Here is an 11,929-nt window from a genome sequence, read left to right as displayed (position 1 = left end):
GGGTCAACCTAACCCGGTACTAAAAATGAATCGTCTTAAACTGAACTCGATTTGACTGACGACCCATTAGCCAACCCACCCAACCATGGGTAAATAAGCCATTTTGACCGGTTTTCAAAGATCCAAATGTACATGTAACATTAGAACTAACTCAAAACTCTTGTATAAGCACAAACGAAAAGAAACAAATGATAAGAAGTAGCACATATTTTATTAGAATTAACCAGTTTTGAATGGTGATTAAGAAAGACACAGTTTTGAATGGTGATTAAGAAAGACACTGGAGGTAATAATTTTGACCCATTACGTATGAATGGTGGATTTGGGTTGTTTTCTATCCGAAGCAGGTCAAATAAAAAAGATAAAACTTAAAAGTTCATTTAGCAAGCATCACCAACATCAGGAGTCTACAATGTTATAATCCATAGTTAAATATAACTTTATTGGTAACTATGTGAAGAAGTATTTAGTGTCAAATCGGCTCATACTGACCCATAGCTAAAAATAAACAAAAAAAATTCTAAGCAACCCATCCATTTTACTGTGTGTCGAGATATAGATTTCGTACATGCACATCATCAAGAACATTGCTTAATATTGTTAAAAAAAGGAAGAATCATATGTTCACCATGGAGTCATTTGGTAAGAAATTCAAACTCTAATCGACCCATTTGAGTAGTCACTAAATAGAGCCCCCTATAGTAGATGAGAGAATTCATAGCTCCACTACCATGGTATTTTGCCTCCAGATATTTTGTAAGGACACAAGGTATTAGTTGTCAATGAAATGATTAGTTGAGTTAATTAGGAATATTTTGTAATCACTTGTCTATTGGGAATAATGGAATATAAAAAGTGCAAAATGCTTGAAAAAAAAAGTTTAAATTCTTCTGATTTCAGCAACCAGTTATATATTAGGCACAAAAAAAACTGACTTGAAACCTACCTTGTTTTAATAGATTTACTAAATTCTTTATGCGGAAAGGCTGAACGGAGTCGAAGCACCGATTGTCCTTCATTCCTCAAATGACGAACAACGAACATAAACTCAATGGATCGAAGCTAATTTTCCTTCATTCCTTGCTTTTTGGCTGACATAAAAAATTAAAAAAAAATAGATCAATCGACACTCATGCTTTTCAAACTTATATAGCAATGACATAAATGCAATTAACAGAAAGAATGCAAACCTTTCTCGACGGGCACATCAACCTTTAGCTCTGTTTCTTTGTCCACCCAAACAAACACGTAATTCGAAAGCTTACATGTTACCGAATCCCTATGCATCTACAGCCAGATTCACCATTTCGGTTGAAAACCAATTAAAACCAAGCTAATCCACATGTTCCAGTTAAAACTGAAGTTCACGTTTATGTTATTTGACTATGATATACAACTATACCATATCTCAACCTCAAAGTATAATTACACCAATGAAAGAATTCATAATAAGTTAGGAATGGATCAAGCATATGATTTATACTTGAGGAACTTCTTTGCAAGCAGTGCAAAACAACTTCTACTATGGCCTTTTCATTTGCTAATTGGTGCAACTTTGATGCAAAGCAAATAAGGTACAAAGTGATGATGTTAACATAACTTAATATCGGATACAAAAAGTATAAGTTTTGAACAAAAATGGTAACTAAATGGTGGTTTGAATTAGGATAAAAAGATATTCTTCTCGGAGTGTTATTATAAACATCACAAATTTCAAATTAAAATAGTGAATACGCATACAATAAACATCATACAAGAATTGAAACATTACATAACCTTTACTGGAAAAAATATGGAGGCTTCAGTTCTCTCAAATTACCTCCGCCACCTGGCACTCTGGCTACCAAAGGAGCACCTCCACCACCACTCTGCAATACAACTTCTATCTCCCCCTTTGACACCACCCTGCAACGCCAGCAACTCACACCACCCTTTCGGTGACACCACCGCCACACTACCTACCACCAACTCTTGGTGGTTTTGCTACATCTCTGGATTGAATTTTCATAACAGGCAACTACTGATCCTTAATAATCATATTTCAGCAAAACAAAAAATAATTAGTTTTATTTATCCACTCATTGATGTAATCTATTTTTTAAGTTTCAAATTAAATGAAAAAAGCTTACTTAGAAGGGCTACCAGTTGTTGTTTGACTTCCGATATCATAATCAGATGCCAACGGGTTAGGTTAGCTCGAGTCAAGTGGATCATCACTATCACTACAACATTTACTAAATACAGAAGCAGAAGTGGTTGAGCCTAAGGTCTTTCTTGAAAACTTTGACATCTAGCCACAAGTGTATTATGAATGCAAAAGGTTCGTATTTTGGAATACTAAACAAAAGATAAGTCAATTATCTAATATGAAGATACGACCAAAAGATAAATTACGTACTTTTTTAAACATTAACTGCAAAATGTAAGTCCAAGAAAACTTGAAATAAAAGTTCAATAGAAAAATGACGAAAAAGGAATGTTCGATTTTATTGCTAACGATCAGAATTTTGACTTGAACATATTATGGGCCTCTAGTGTATTTCTTGTTTCCAAGTGGTAGCATAAGTTTTTGACCATTTGTTAATTACTTTCTCAAAACCAGATTCCAGGTACAAATGAATCGTGAGACCATTGCTTAAACAGATCCATTGCTTATATTGTTGTCCATTTTTAAGGTATAAATTGTGACCTCTTCTATCAGTAACATAAGATGCCTAACAATCTTTTCAGTTTCACACGGCATTTCATCGAGCAGTTGGTGTGCATTTATCAAAAACATTATAGAAATCCAATATTTGATTCAGTTGAGCCCCATAATAATAAGTTTAAATAAGAATCATCCTAATATGAAGCATTCATTGATTTAATTTAAACATTTTATTGTAAGATCGAAAATAATTAGAACCTGCAAGGATGATAGTAATTCAATTCTTTGAGTGTAGCAGGTATATCAGACGACACTTCTCCACCATTAGCATCTTCTTTCAACATCTCTGTCATGCATACCAAAATCAAATTAAGAAAAATAACTAATTTAACAATTTCTTCATTATCAAAGTTTTTATTTTTTTCTTAATGCCTACCAATAACCAAAACCCAAAAAAAATCACATTTTGATACATTTTAATGCCTACCAATAACCAAAACCCCAAAAAAATCACATTTTTATAACTACCCATGTAACCAATCATCAAAAAAACACATAAAAAACATGCAACTCCTCCATTATCAAACCATTTTAACTTAAAACTTGTAACGATACCTTAGGGAAATGCGGTTTAAGTCACAACTGGAGTCGTGTGTTAATTGAACACCCTACCTACACATCACATTGATTGTTTAAGAAAACCGGAAGAAAATGAAAAATAACACCAAAAACACATTACATTGATTGTGTAGAGAAACACAATGTAAGTGTAATCAGCCATAAAAAGAGCTGAATTGGAGGCAACTGATCAAACACCAGGTAGGCAACCACTTTCTTAGACAGTTCTGACCCGTTTAAGAGGCAACTTAGACCTTGGATTTGACATAAACACATAAACAACTTCAAAACACAATATATGAAATAATACATATAAAATGGGTGGCAATTGATCAAACACCTGGTAGGCAGCCACTTTCTAAGATAATTCTGACCCGCTTAAGAGGCAACCTAGACCCTGAATCTGAAATAAACACAAAATCAACTTTAACTTCAAAACACAATATCCGAAATAATACATATAAAATGGGAAGCAATTGATCAAACACCTGGTAGGCAACCGTTTTTTTTAACCCACTGTAAAAACACAGCCATTTTTTCAACTTCAAAACACCTGGTACACACACAAAAATTGTAATTAGAACAATTTTATATTCAAAAAAGCAGAACAAAAATACAATTTTATTAAATTTTAAAACTCTGTAACAACATGGTAACATAAATCTGTCTACATAATCAAAAAATAGCGATTAGGGTTTATGATGGAATGAAAGAACTATAAAAATAACAAAAGATGAATAACCAGAAACAAATAGAAATCAATTATGGTGTCTAAGAACAACAATAAACAGACTAATTACATCAATCAACTGGTAAAAATCTCACATCTAAAAGAATTAACAGATCCGTTAACATCAACAACAATATACAAATCATACAACAAAATTGGGGTTTTCTAATAAAAACTAAAAATCACAAACATAGGTGGAATATACTTACCGATGCTTGTATTTGGATGTCTGATGATGAATAAAAAACAGAGCACGCTTCTTCAATGATCGATTGAAACATCCGATTAAAAGCAAGATTTTGTATATAGGCGATACAATTGGAAACGGTTCCATAATTTCAATCGATTATTGAATAAGATTAAAACCTTCCATATATAATCTAAAGAAGGCGGTTCAAGAATTGAAGGAAATTGAAGGAAATAGAGAGGAGAGGAAAATGCCGTCCAAAATCACAATTCTCTGGCCAAAGAGAATAGCCACCTCATAGTCAAATAGTCAACCATTATTTTGCTTTAGTATAATAGATAGATTAAAGCACAAATAAATGATATTATAAAGCATGCACTAATTTTAGGTTAATCTAGTTTGAAAAAAAAATGGTTTGTTATATAAGTACTTCAATGTTTTTACTTAACTAAAATGGAGGAAAAAATTGTAAAAAGGAGTTGGGCAGATGTAAGAAGAAATGAATTACAGGTAAAAACCTACAATTGGAAAACCATATGCCTGTTTTGAAAACCATTTCAGAAATAACTTCTAATTTTCCTCCATATGCTCAAAATACGCTCAAAAGTGAGTGAGAGAAGCCCTTGGGGACGTTAATTTCACAGGTCAACGACGGTACACCACCACTTTCACCACATCTATACCACCGCCATCGCCAGTACAACCACCTTCTCCGCCACTGCCACACCCTTCTGCCGCCGCTGAGTCAACATCAACGACGGTACACCACCACTTTCACCACATCTATACCACCGCCATCGCCAGTACAACCACCTTCTCCGCCACTGCCACACCCTTCTACCGCCGCTGAGTCAACATCGACCACACGGAACCATTTATGTTACCCCTACGGAAAGAACCGATGAGTGACCAGACGATTGTCGGTCACAAAGAACCCAAAACAACCTGTTATCGCAGGTGGTCGTGCGTTTCCTAAAGCCACCCTCGTCGTAATTGTCATATTTGTCAGAAGGTTCGTCTTGATACATAACCATGGCCGATTAAGAAAGAGGACATAAGAGTCTTTGTGAAGGAAGGCAAAGGTCGTATTGGCAGTCCCGCCAAAGGTGCTTCCGGCGTGAGCGGCAGTTGTGTTTGCAGTGGGACTTGTACCTTATGCTTTGCTTGCTTGTACTCATATCGGTAGTTGAACCTAGGGATGGCAATGTGTCGGGTTTGGGACGGGTTTAGGTAATCCCAAACCCAAACCCGGTTAGATATGCTTGTCCCAAACCCGTCCCAAAACCCGTCGGGTTTCTAGTGGGTAAATACCCATTGGGTATCAGGTATACCCACGGATTTCGGGTAAACCCGTTAATTTAAAAAGATTACTCGTTGGGTATACTCATCTCGAAACTCATTGGGTATCTATCGGGTAACTACTAACCGGTTACATTTTATATTGTTATTATAAAAATATATATCAAATAACTACAATGTATACGAAATAGAATACCTATATGTGTAAAAAATGGATGTATAATATATATATAAATATTTAATAATATAAAAGAAATTATATCGGGTAAACAGGTACACTTTATCGGGTAATTGGGTCGGGTAAACGGGTATATCGCTAAATCCCAAACCCGTCCCAAACCCGCAGAAAAAAAAAATATTCCCAAACCCGTCCCAAACCCGATTAACCGACCCTAAACTCGTCCCAAATGTGTCGGGTTTCGGGTTTACCCAACGGGTTCGGGTTTGATTGCCATCCCTAGTTGAACCGGATGACCCACTGACCACGCTGTAGTTACTCCACAGCATGTGCAATATGGAGCTGACTGCTGAGGGTTACTAAGGGTAGAATTGTAATTTACTAACCTGACTGACGCCGTTGCCGTGAGTCACTGTTCCTCGTCATGTTTGAAAATAATATATAGGAATAATTTAATTTAATATGTAGTTAAAGTAAAAAAATGAGATACGAACTGTTCATTTGATATGAATTAACACAAAGTTAAACGGTTATTTAGATTTTGAAGGTCGGGTTATAAGCAGGTGAACACGTTAATAACATGTGTAAAAACATGTATACATGGGTTCAACCCACCTGATCCACTTTTGACACAAATATCACGTTTAATCGCCCATGTTAAATGAGTTAATAAGGTTGAGACGACACATTTAAAACATGTTATCGGAAAAACAAAGATGTATATATTTATAAATAATTAATTATATCATAAGAAATTTCCTAATATAGGTAGCTAATGTAGCTTGTTAAATATTTTATAATCATATTAATTAAGTTACTTGTTGATGCAACAAATACAAGACCAAGGCCTGTAGCGATATCTCTGGGTAAAAGGGTTCAGGGGTTAGATTAGCCTAACGCAGGTCGTGGGGTCCCCCCACGTTTGCAAGACGTGGAGAGAGGTTCACTAGTATTGTTTTTATCCTCCTTAGATCTTGAGCTGATTAGAAATCAACCCAGAAAGCGATCGTTGGGGAAGATGAATTATTTAGTGTGAAGAAGAGAAGCAAGCATGAAGCTAGTTCTCAAGAGGGAGAAGGAGAATCAGAGAGTTAGGGTGATATCTGCTGATCCTGGGGTGTTTTGTATGGTGAAATGGCCTGCATTTTATAGGGGAAGGTGTTTCTCAAAGGAGAAACCCGTGACTAGTGAATCTGTGCTTGCAGTGAGGGGTTTGCCCATTTTGGGGGTTGAAGTGTTTGGACCTGCGGACAAAAGGGTGTGCTCTCCCACATGGTCTGGTTGCAGCTGGGCAGGAGGTTTCACACGTTAAGTGTTGATGTGACAGGACACTGTGCTTGTCCTTTTTACTGTTCATGACCGTTGGAACATTTCCGAACCTTTTAACCTTTTAACCTTTTAACCTTTTAAGCTGTTGTGTCTCTAATCAGTTTATTAAGGTTTGAGCTACCCCCGTCATCAGCCCCCCAAGTCAGAGGTGTTTGTGATGTAAGCTCAAATGCTTCTGACTTTTACACATTATTTTTTATTGCTTAAAGGCTTCAAGGCTTTAAGGCGTTTGAGTTTTGAGATTTGAATTTCAGAATGATAGTAGATGTGATAGACTTCAAGGTTTTAAGGCTTGAAGGCTTTAAGGCTTGAAGGCTTAAAGGATTCAACTTGTCTCACTCAAGAGGAAGTTGAGGCTTTTTGTAAAGAATGGGGGATCGATCTAAAGTTTAATCCGGTGGCTCTGGGTTTTGGCAAATCGATCGATTAGTGTCCCGTTGGTTCCATTGCTCTTTATTGCTGAGTATTCCAACTTGCGTCATCCGTTTTCAGTCTTTGTTCTGAATGTTTTAGAGTATTATCGCGTGTCGTTTGGTCAGTTATACCCTTAAGGTCTTGCTAGGGTTTTACACTTTGATGTTTTATGAACCATCGTTGTTGTTGTTCCGCCGTTTCTTCCAGTTAGCCAAGAACGACGATTGTTTTACCTTTGAAACATCTCAGGTTGATGTGTGTTTAATTTCGTCTATGGTTACTACCTTCGGTTCTTGGAAGTACCGATTTTTTCTGGATTTCTGAGTCCATTGTTCATTTCAGGCTTGTTTGGAGGCATCCTTATGCTGTTTTGAATGAGCTTGAACCTTTCAAACACGAGATAGATGGTTGTTGAAGTTTATTAGGGGGTGTCCTTTCAGGATTTGTCCCTTTCCCGAACATCTTTTAGTACTGATGGATGTTAGCAAGTTGTGGGACAAGCCGGATCGTGACCCTGTGCTCGTGAGAGATGATCAAGGTATGATATTTTGTATTTTCTGCTTATGTTATATTTTATTTGTTGCAGTTATGTTTGCCTTAGACTTTATCAAGAGCGATGACACATTTAATGTTGTGTTTGGAGATACCAAGGCTACGTCAGACGAAGATGTTGTTGTTAGGGGCACTGAACATAGGTTCGAGGGTTCAGGCTATGTGAACGTTCCAAATGTCAAAGGCTTTACTAGGTTCGGTGCTTCCAAAGCTTTTATTCATTGTTTAAACCGACGTATGTTAAAGGTAGCTGACCATCCGTCGGCCTCTGAGCCAGTGCAACTGCGTGATGTTATAGAGGCTTCAAACATTTGGACGTTGGGGTTGAGGAAAAAACACGAGGATTTGTCCTTGGTGATTAGTAAGGAGAGTAAAGCAGCGGGTAAGAAGCTTGTAAGCTTGAAGGGTTTCGGGAAAGGTGGTGAAGGTTCTGCCAATTTTAATCCCAAAGAGGTTTATGTGCCGGATTGGAAGGTCACAGTTGGTGATAGCTTCAAGAATTCATCAGTTTGTGAGGATGTTCTTACCCATTTTGCTCCTCCTATTGTACGAGGTTCTTGCTCGTCTATGGACGACGACCTGATGATCTCGAAGATGATGATGGGTGCTTGCAACCTTGTTGCCTTGCTTCTAGAGGGTGTATAGGATGCAAGAATATGAAGTCTTTTTGAAGAAGAAGGATGAGATGAAAGCTTCAATGGTTGCTTTGAAAGAAGCTGAGGGTTATGCTGGGAGGGAGAAAAACTGATGTTGAGGATTGATGAGCTTTCTTCCCAGCACAAGACTGAGATGGTTGAGTTGGAAAAACGCTTGGAAGCTGACAGGGTTTAAGTCAGGGTTGATTGGGCTGCTTTGGAGGTTCAGAAGTAGGCTTTCTTGGAAGAGAAAGATAGGTTGAAAGCTTCACTAGCCCATGCGACTAGTGATAACAAATGGTTAATTGAACATGGATTCCAGCAAGTGGTTACATATCTTCTTCATTCATCGGAGTTCAATAGTGCCTTGGGTGATTCGTACAGCCAGCTTCTTGCTCATGGAAGGCACCAAGGTTTATTTGCTGGTTTTAAGGCATGTGAATCCGGATAAACTCAGCACAAGTCTTCTCTTTTTCATCCCAAGGCCTTTGATGTATTCAAAGAAACTGTTTTGAAGATGGAACACTTGACTTACCCTTATGTGGGTGAGGTTTCCAAGTGTTTTGGTAAGCCTCTTTCTGTCTTGCAGGAGTTGTAACCCACTGGCCTTAATGAGGCTGTGTGTGGTAAAGTGTTGAACTCTTTTTCCAAGAAGCGCTCATGCTCTGATGATAGTGAAGAGACGTTCTCTGATTGTGGTGAAGGCTTGAAGGATACAAGCCTTGAAGCCTCCGAGACAGCGGGTGTCATAGGGAGGAAAAAGAGGAAGGCTAAAAACTCCCAAGATGATGGGGTTTCAGATAAAGATGATGCAGCAAAGTCTATCATTTCTGATGATGCCATATGATGAAGAAACTTTAATTCATAGCTTTCTTAGCATGTCGAACAATGTTATGGGTTGTTTGCTTAAACATCTTTTTGTTTTAAAGGAACCGTCTAGATCCCTTGGTGGTTAAAGCCTTGAAGGCTTGTGGACAATGTTTTATGTTTGATGGCCAGTATGGCCCCTGCTATCTTTAACTTATCTTGCTATGTTGTTCTATTTATTCCCTTGCGTTTTCATTGATTTTGCATGTTGTCTTTGTTTTGGGTGGTGCATCTTATGTTATTTATACCTTAAAGGGTTCAGTGCTGCAGTCACTTAGCCTTAGGATATTTTTAACAAGAAGATACAACCTCTATCCTATGTATGACATTCACTTAGAGTCTTTTTGGTTCGTAAGCCAATGTTGGGGCTTAAGGAACATTTGGTGTAGGCTGTTCAAACCCGTCTATGAGACATGATTTTTAAGATTTCTCTGAGTCTCATGGAGTTGTATTGATTTAGGAACTCACCCCTTATATAGGTCCATTCAACCCTTGAACCTATTGAGCGATGTGGCCTGGGAGCTCATCCCCTTACATGGCCCTTGCCATGGAGTTTCTTGCTAGGTTCTCAACCTGATTATAGGATAAAAAGACACATTTTGATTCATTGTTCATTCATTTCAAAGTACTTTGATTACTAGGGGAATAGAACAACTTTGGAACTATTTGTAACACGTTTTGGTTAAACATGGAACCTTTTAAGGTTGTTGCCATCCCAATGGCGGGGAAGCTTTTTGCCTTGCGGACCTGTCAGCTTGTATGATCCCCCTTTGTGGGCTTTAAGGATAATGTATGGCCCTTCCTACTTAGGACCATGCTTTCCTTGGCTTTCTTTCTTGCTGGCCTCATTGTTTCGAAGCACAAGGTCCTCAGGCTTGAAGCGTTCATGCTTCACCCGTGTATTGTATATGATTCTATGTTTTGCTTGTACCTTGCTTTTTGTATGGCTGCTTGATCACGAGCCTATTCGAGTTGTTCCAAATTCAACATCGTCTCTTTTTTATTTGGCTCGAGGTCGATGTTAAATGTTCTTTGTGTTGTTACTCTATTCAGCTAGGATTACAGCCTCTGACCCAAACACTAGGCTGTAGGGTGTTTTCTTGTGGCTCGTTTTCTCGGTTGTTCGAATTTCCAATAGCACATTGGGAAGCTATTCGAGCCAGTTGTTGTCGTATCTTTCCAGTCGAGATATAATCCTTTTAACAATGTTGTTGTTTGTCCTATTAACTTGGCCATTGGATTGTGGGTAAGCTACCGAGCTGAATACTTGAGTTATTCTGAACTCCTTGCACCAGGAGTTAGAAGGTTTCTCGGCAAACTATTTCCAGTTATTCATGACTAGTACCCCTGGGAGCCCAAAACGATAGATTATGGTTTCGAAATCAATGACATGTTTCTCTGAGATTTTTGCCAATGTTTTTACTTCTGGTCACTTGGTGAAGTAATTCACGGTTACCAATAAGAGCTTGACTCCTCATTTGGCTAGTGGGGATGGACCAACAATGTCTATACCCCACTTGTGAAATGGCCAAGCCAAGGAGATGGGAACGGGGTCATGTTTGGGGCTTTTGGGTACCGGAGCATGTAACTGACAAGTTTCACATTTTCGCAGTTGTTCGGAGGTATCTCGATGCATGGAAGGCCAAAAGTGTTCGAGGTTCATCAACTTTGACACTACCGATTTTGGGCCACAATGAGCTCCACATATCCCTTCATGAACCTCTTTGATCAGATATTGGCTTTGTTTTGGGTCAACGCATCGAAGTAGTGGTCCAAGGTATCCTATTTTGTAAAGGATTTATCCTTGTAACACATACTGCCTTGACTTGATACAAACCCTTTCAGCCTTAGTCTGGTCATTAGGTAATTCACCGTTTTTTTTTTTTTTGGGAACTTTTCAATGGGAGTCCTTCAATTTGGCCCTTCTTCGGTGATCACATCTTGAAACTCGTGTTTTTTGGATGGATTGTATTTTTAATACCTCAACTAGTATCTTCTTGGTGAGATGTGCAAACGTAAGAGATGCAGGCTTGCTTACTGCATCAGCTCTCTTGTTTTGAGATCTTAGAATTTATTTGATGGCACATGTTTGAAATGTGTTAATCGATTCCTTTGATTTATTTTGGTACTTATTCATGTTGGGTTCTTTTTCTATGTAGATGTTATTGTCTAAGCTTGAGAGAGTCTGTGGGGACTTGAAGCTTTTGAACCTCCTTTTCTATGGCTATGTAGTTGTCACTTACATGGTATGAAACAAGCAACGAGTCTGTGAAGACTTGAAGCCTTTTGACACCCATATTTTGCAAGCTTGAGCCCAGCAATCAATGCTTCATACTCAACTTTGTTTTTTGTAGTCTGAAATTCAAGATGAAGGGCATACGTGAATTACAATTCGTTAGGATCAATTAGGACTAGCCCTGCTCCTGACCCTTCAATGCTGGAAGCTTCGTCGGTAAAGAGCTTCCAGGTATTA

The sequence above is a fragment of the Helianthus annuus genome, chromosome 17, assembly GCF_002127325.2.
Source record: "Helianthus annuus cultivar XRQ/B chromosome 17, HanXRQr2.0-SUNRISE, whole genome shotgun sequence".
Taxonomy (NCBI): domain Eukaryota; kingdom Viridiplantae; phylum Streptophyta; class Magnoliopsida; order Asterales; family Asteraceae; genus Helianthus; species Helianthus annuus.
Note: the sequence above shows the minus strand (reverse complement) of the source record.